At 39.8% G+C, this 7409-nt stretch overlaps 1 long non-coding RNA gene across 1 annotated transcript; it reads left to right on the top strand.

Annotated features, from left to right (window-relative positions):
* Window positions 1-3285: 3285 nt before the first annotated feature.
* LOC119867142 lies at window positions 3286-7134 on the top strand. Its single transcript, XR_005382562.1, has 2 exons — window positions 3286-3362; window positions 6737-7134. It is a non-coding gene; the product is annotated as an uncharacterized LOC119867142 (long non-coding RNA).
* Window positions 7135-7409: the final 275 nt, after the last annotated feature.

Genomic DNA, 7409 nt, shown 5'->3' with positions numbered 1-7409 from the left:
CTAGAGTTTAGTAATTTCTTTAATTATGGTCATTAGTTCAGTCTTTGACCAAGGCATGACAGATACCTGAGAGGTTCATCTGCAACCTTGAGTAATTTTATTTTAAAAGGTAACTGTCCAATAGTCTCTTCAGAGGGGAAAGGATGTTTGGACAGAGGATTAGTAAAATATGAGTTCTTAGGTGAAAAAGGTTAGAGGGGAGCAATAGGAGTCACCTCAGTCCTATGGGCTTTTATTTTGGTTGCTCCCTGTCTCTAATTTTTCATTGGTCTTTTGTAATGAAGTAGTTCAATGAAGCTATTTTGGAATCTTCAAACCTTTTGGAGGCTTCTGCATAGCAATTAAAGTAGCATCCCATTCTGTATGTTCCAGTTGGAACACTCTTGCTCTCAAGTGCATTTCTTGAATGAGTGATCTTATCTAACTGAAAGGTTCCCCATAATGGCCTTTGTAATTCTAGGTTATTTCTAGCAAAAGTTTGCCATTTTGCTAGATATCTATAGCTTCTGGGACCAGAGTTCTTAAACATAATTATGTGGGAAGGAGGGTCTCTGGATATAAAGGATCTCATTTCTTTTAGCTAGGCCTTTGGATTTCTTGGAGCCAAAACTAATACTGAAGAAGGCCTATCACAGGAGTCTTCTCAAAGTGTCAGGCACCCTAACAACCTTAAATGCTCAACTTCTGCCCACCAATGCTTTCAGCTTGACTTTTGCGATTATCATTAGCAACTAGCCCTGTTTTTTTTTTTTAATTTTTTTTTTTCAATTTTTATTTATTTATGATAGTCACAGAGAGAGAGAGGGAGAGAGAGGCAGAGACATAGGCCAAGGGAGAAGCAGGCTCCATGCACCGGGAGCCCGATGTGGGATTCGATCCCGGGTCTCCAGGATCGCGCCCTGGGCCAAAGGCAGGCGCCAAACCGCTGCGCCACCCAGGGATCCCAACTAGCCCTGTTTAATACTGAATACCTGAGGCCTCCTGCTGGGCCCATCCAGCTCAAAGCAGACTCAGAGCAGCCCAAATTGGACCCAGTCCAATCCCAAATCCAATCCAGCCTGGATTTTTAAATTGGACGCAATAACCAGCAGCTCCCTGTATGGAATCTGGAGAAGAAAAAGCATTGAAAAAATGAGGGGTGTGGGCCGATTCCCAATAAATGGGGAACTATAGCTGCCAATGTGGATCTGGACATAGAACCAGGGTCTGGGGTTTCCAGAGGGATGGAGAACTGTGGAAAGCCAATTAGATCAGAAGTGCGATGCGGAGAGTGGAGCTCAGAACTGAGAGGAAATTACTAATGGTTTTCAGAAGTGGCTAGAAAGTAAATTTTGATTGAATTGCCTTTTATTCAATGATTTATGGATTGGCAGCATCTCATCTAACAAATAGAAGGAAGCACCAAGGACTTTTATAAAATGGAAGGTTTTTATAGGCAGAAATGGAGGGGGTGGATAAGGAAGTTATTAGCAAAAGAAAAGAAAGGACTGTTGTAGGCAAAGTCACCTTCAAGCCTGGGGTTCTTTTTTTTTTTTTTTTTTTTTAAGATTTTATTTATTTATTCATGAGAGACACACACAGAGAGAGGCAGAGACACAGGCAGAGGGAGAAGCAGGCTCCATGCAGGGAGCCTGACATGGGACTCAATCCGGGGTCTCCAGGATCACACCCTGGGCTGAAGGCCTCGCTAACCCCCTGAGTCCCCTAGTGCTCATCAGGAAAGTCCACTGACTGGTTTAAAATCCCACTCCTGGGGGAGGCTGAACCCACAGTTAGGTTAGGTCTTAAATCTTGGTGGCTTAACAGAAGTGACTCCATTTTGGGCCTGTTGTTCCTTTCTAACAGATCTAAAAATTACGGATATATTGTCAAGTGGAAAAAACACTCGTTTCTTCCTCTACTACTCTTAGTTCTAGCCACTAGATGCATCAGTTTTGTTTTGTTTTGTTTCCCCAACACCAAGCAATTCTCTGATTCTCCAGATACCAGCTGGGTGTTCCACAAATTTAAGTCAAGTCTGACACTGAACACCTGGAATTTGCATCAGACCGGACAGGTTAAGGTTGCATCAGTCTCACAACACTGCCCCTACTTCAGATGTCTTTACAAATGAGATTGTCACCTGTGCTTCTGACCACCCAGCTGTCCATGGGAGGTCCCTACACCTCCTTCTCAGCTTCTGTCATCTGCTGGAAGAACTCAGGGCAACAGCTTACTTATGAGATTATGAATTTATTATAAAAGGATGTAATTCAGGGATCCCTGGGTGGCTCAGCAGTTTAGTGCCTGCCTTTGGCCCAGGGCATGATCCTGGGTCCCAGGATCAGATCCCACATCGGGCTCCCTGCATGGAACCTGATTCTCCCTCTGCCTGTGTCTCTGCCTTTCTCTCTCTCTCTTTCTGTCTCTCATGAATAAATAAATAAATAAAATCTTCCTTTAAAAAAAGCATTTCATTTTTTAAAAAAAGGATATAATTCAGGAATAGCTAGATGCACAGAGCAAGGCATATGAAAAAAGGTGCAGAGCTTCTGTGCCCTCGCCAGCTGCGCCACCCTCCCAAAACCTCCATGTATTTGCCAACCTGGAAGCTCTCTGAACCCTGTCCTTTTGGGTTTTTATGGAGGCTTTAGTATGTACGCATGATTGATTACATCACTGGTCATAGGTGATTAATTCAACCGCAGACTGCAGGATGGAGCCGAAAGTTCCAACCCTCTCATCATGTGGTTGTTTCTTCTGGCAACCAGACCCCATTCTGTGGCTCTCTGAGGGCTTTCCAAAAATCACCTTGTTAACATCATTTCTTTTGTGGTTGAAAGGGGCTAGTTATGAATAACAAAAAATTCTCCTTTCACCTTTGTGGCTCTTATCACTTAGGAAATGCCAATGGTTTTAGGAGCTCTGTGCCAGGAATGGGAAGAAGACCAAATATGTATTTCCTACTAAAAATCACAGTAGCACACTTGCTAATCTCAAATAGGTTAGCTTCCAGACATCGGAGCTTAGTAACTGTCTAATTGCTAAAAAAATGTTGATTATCCTTAATATAGGGGTTTAAAAAAAGTGGGGGTAGGGAAAGGAGAGAAAGTCGGACATCTTTTGAAAGCCTTTATATGCATCAACTCATGGATGTTACCTACACACATACTCCCAGATGAGAAGAAAGTGATTTAAAATGAAGTAGTTTATAAAAAGCTAACTGCTTTGAATTAGGACAAGTATGAAATCAAACTTCTGACAGCTGTTTTTTTGTTTTTTTACTGTGGATACTTTTTTTTTAGGAGGAGTCACTTTCCGACCTTCAAGGGACAATTGCCTTTAAGGATTTCATTCTGAGCAGGGGCTACACAATGCCAAGTGTGAGTAAGGGGGCATTTCAGAAAAACTGGCTGAGGGGCTCATAGTTGTTGATGGGACAGGGCCAGCACCCTGACAAAAGCAAAATACAGTTGACTCTTGAACAGCACAGGCTTAAACTGTACAGGCCCACTTATATGTGAATTTTTTGTGATCAATGAAGTACAATACTGTAAATATATTATTTTCTCTTATGATTTTCTTTTCTTTCTTTTTTTTTTTTTTTTAAGATTTCATTTATTTATTTGAGAGAGAGGGAAGGAGAGGGAGAGCCAGACTCCTCGCTGAGCAGGGAGCCTGATGTGGGACTGAATCCCAAAACCCTGGGATCACTACCTGAGCCAAAGGCAGACACTCAACCACTGAGCCACCCAGGTGCCCCTTTTAATATTTTCTTAATAACACTTTTTCTGTAGGTTATTTTAATGTAAGAAGACAGTATATAATATATATAACATACAAAATATATGCTAACCAACTTTATGTTATCAATAAGGCTTCAGGTCAATAATAGGCTATTAGTGAAGCTTTTTTTAGGGAGTCAAAACTTATACACGGATTTTCAACTAAATAGGGGATTGGTGCCCTTAACCTCTGCAGTATATTGTTCAAGAGTCAATGTTCTCATACCAGAACTCAGGCCCCCGGAAGAAAGAGAGCATGCTTTTCCCCAAAGGCCCAGAGATAGGATTTGGCTTTTGCTTTTCTTTTTTTTTTTTTAAGATTTTATTTATTTATTCATGAGAGACACACAGAGAGAGAGGCAGAGACACAGGCAGAGGGAGAAGCAGGCTCCATGCAGGGAGCCCGACGTGGGACTCGATCCCGGGTGTCCAGGATCACGCCCTAAGCTGAAGGCGGCGCTAAACCACTTAGCCACCCGGGCTGCCCGGCTTTTGCTTTTCTTATTCTGCTTATTTGGGTTTTGCTGCCAGAGGAGCTGTCTTCCTGCTAACTCACCTGCCTTGAGTTTGGCCTTAATGGGACCAAAGTGAAAGGGGTCTATGTGCAGGACACATACCTTGCAAACTCTGTTACTCAAACACTTCAAAGTCTCTAGGAATTCTTTGAGTGTCTTTTACTTTCACGTCTAAGGACAAAGAGCTGTGGCTTGAGTCAGGAAAAATGGAATTGAGATTCACAATAGTCTTGTACCACAGGGTCAGCCTCATATGGAAACAGACAAGGGCAAAAGCTCATTCCTGGGGGACCCACCAGTATCTTCCATCCTTTCCCCACTTTTTCTTACCCCTTCATCTAGTTTCCCCTCTCTTAACTTGTAAAGCTAACCCCAGCTGCCTCCCAACTGGAGCACCACCCTTGGAAGACCTCACGTAGCACGATGGGTGGGAGGTTGGCAGAGCAGACCATTTTTAGCAGGACGGCCTCAGAACCTGGAATTCTGTGCCCAGACCAGCCCTGTGACCACAGCAAGAAACCAGGTAGCCATTCTCCAAAATCATAGCTGTTAAGTCATGCATTTCTCCAGTGTCTTCTGTGTGTACATCTCATGTGTCTTTAGGAAGCCATGCAGCCAACATGGTCAGAAGTTCAGAAAATGCAATACTGAATTTGTTTTTTTCCATGAATGGTGGAACTAACAATAGCTTTTATGTATTGCCAAATAAATATATTGACCAAGCTCAGATCCAGAGTGGTTTCAAAGTTCATGTGAGGGGAAGTCTAGAGTGTGAGGTAGAGAGGGGTCAAAGACTCTGTGATAGGACTGAGATGAAATATCTCCTTGAGCTTTGGGCATCAATAATAGGCTTGTGAAATGTATTTAACATCATCATACACATTTATGTACTTGGAACTGCCTAATCTGTATATGAGGGTCACATAAGTATAAATTTACATGTATGATATATAAAGTGTGTTAATAATATTTTTAAAGGTTTATTTACTTATTTGAGAGAGAGAGAGAGAGAGAACATGTGTGTGTAGTGGGTTGAGGTGTGCAGAGGGAGAGGAAGAAAATCCCCAGCAGACTCCCCTCTGAAATGGGGCTTGATCTGATGACCCTGAGATCATGACCTGAGCCAAACGAAATCAGGAATCAGACACTCAACCGACTGAGCCACCCAGGTGCCCCTATATTTATAATATTTTATATGATTACATAATTGCACATATTACATCTTTTATAACATATATAAATATACTTAAGCATAAATATAATTATGTGATATGTATGTATATATATATCTAAATGTATATATATTCCTCTTACCAAAGATTTTATGTATATATAATTATATATATATTTCTCCTTGTTTGATGTTATAATAACTCAGTTCTGTCTGAACATTTTGTGTGTGACAGAACACTTTTTTTTTTTTTCATTTTGATCTGTCCCTTGTTTGTTGTTTGTTGTTTTTTGTTTTTTGTTTTTTTTGTCCCTTGTTGGTTTAATCCATTTTGTTGATGGACAGTTAACTCAATTTTGGGCAAAGAGAAGCATGCCTCACATACTGGCTATACTCTTCCAGCTGCATTAACTAGAGATAATGTCCCTGACTGTATCGGAGTCCTCTGAGAATACCTGTTATCCAAAACCCTGGAATATATTTACTTCCTTTATTCTTACATCCTCCATCCTCTATTTTATCAATAAAATTTCAACTGAAAGAGGGGAGGGAATGCATTTTATTATCTATTTAATACATATTATATATTTAAATGTGTCATTTCTTATTTAAATATTTATACACATGCATATATATATATATATATATGTATATATATAAAAAATATATATGGACACCTGGGTGGCGCAGCGGTTTAGCGCCTGCCTTTGGCTCAGGTCATGATCCTGGGGTCCTGGGATCGAGTCCCACATCGAGCTTCCTACATGGAGCCTGCTTCTCCCTCTGCCTGTGTCTCTGCCTCTCTCTCTCTGTCTCTCATGGATAAATAAATAAAATATTTAATATATATGTATATATAAACATTATTCTCTTTTTGTTCATATGAGGTCTGTGTACACTGCATATACACATTCATGTATGTTACATGAGCACATTCTAGGATCTGCTGTTGGATTATCTACCCTCAGCTTCATTCTGTCTACTACACAGATGGGTCGCAGGTTTTTAATAGAAGAGATGAGTAGCACAAGGCTTTGCTGAGCTGAGCTGGGCAGGACTTGGGCACAGAACAAATGGGAATTAGATTTAGGTATTTTTGATGCTATGCAACTACCTTCCAAAGTCCCACATTTATCATGGCCAATTATCAACATGAGATTTTGAGTAGTAGAAGGATATATGTCGAAGTGTGAGATTGTGAGTTTGGGTATGGTAGTAACTGTGGGAGAACTATACAGTTTTGTTTGCCAATCTAATGAAGGTTTACTCTTTGTTTCTTTTTTAAGTTCCTTGAGAAGATGTATATCAGGAAGGAGCGTAAATGTGATTGTAATATGACTTCTATAAAATAACTCAAGCATGGAAGAATCTTGAGAAGATGATTAGATCAATTTTATTTACTACATACTTGGCTATTTCTCTGTCTCATTTTAAACCTTAAATAAGACTTATGAGTGTCCCATGGATATACAACTTTGACTTGGCAACATCTATAAATTTCATACTTAATACTTGAAAACATTTCACAATGGCTGTCTGCTTCTGGTAATTAATATTTTATATATCATATCAGCAATGAGATCAATATTCACACATAGTCTTCTCACATTTTTGTAGCATTGTCAATATTACATAGTTATATAACTACTTGTAAGAAAAAACAAATAAAACTGTAAGTAAAAGCAGAATTACTCTGGGTCACCTGCCTGGCTCAGTCCGTGGAGCATGGGACTCTTGATCTCAGAGTTGTGGGTTTGAACCCCATGTTAGGTGTAGAGATTACTTAAAAATAAAATCTTGAAAAAAAAAATCTGAATTACTCTACTGCATTTTCTCATAGTGTTATTTTCCCTGGTTTTGAGTGAACACCTCCTTTATTCTTTCTTTAGAATATTATTTTATTTTATTTTATTTTATTTTATTTTATTTTTTTAGAATATTATTTTAATTTTGAATTAA

Source organism: Canis lupus, chromosome 32, assembly GCF_011100685.1.
Source record: "Canis lupus familiaris isolate Mischka breed German Shepherd chromosome 32, alternate assembly UU_Cfam_GSD_1.0, whole genome shotgun sequence".
In the NCBI taxonomy this organism is placed as follows: Eukaryota; Metazoa; Chordata; class Mammalia; order Carnivora; family Canidae; genus Canis; species Canis lupus.
Note: the sequence above shows the minus strand (reverse complement) of the source record. Positions and strands in the feature narration are given on the sequence as shown.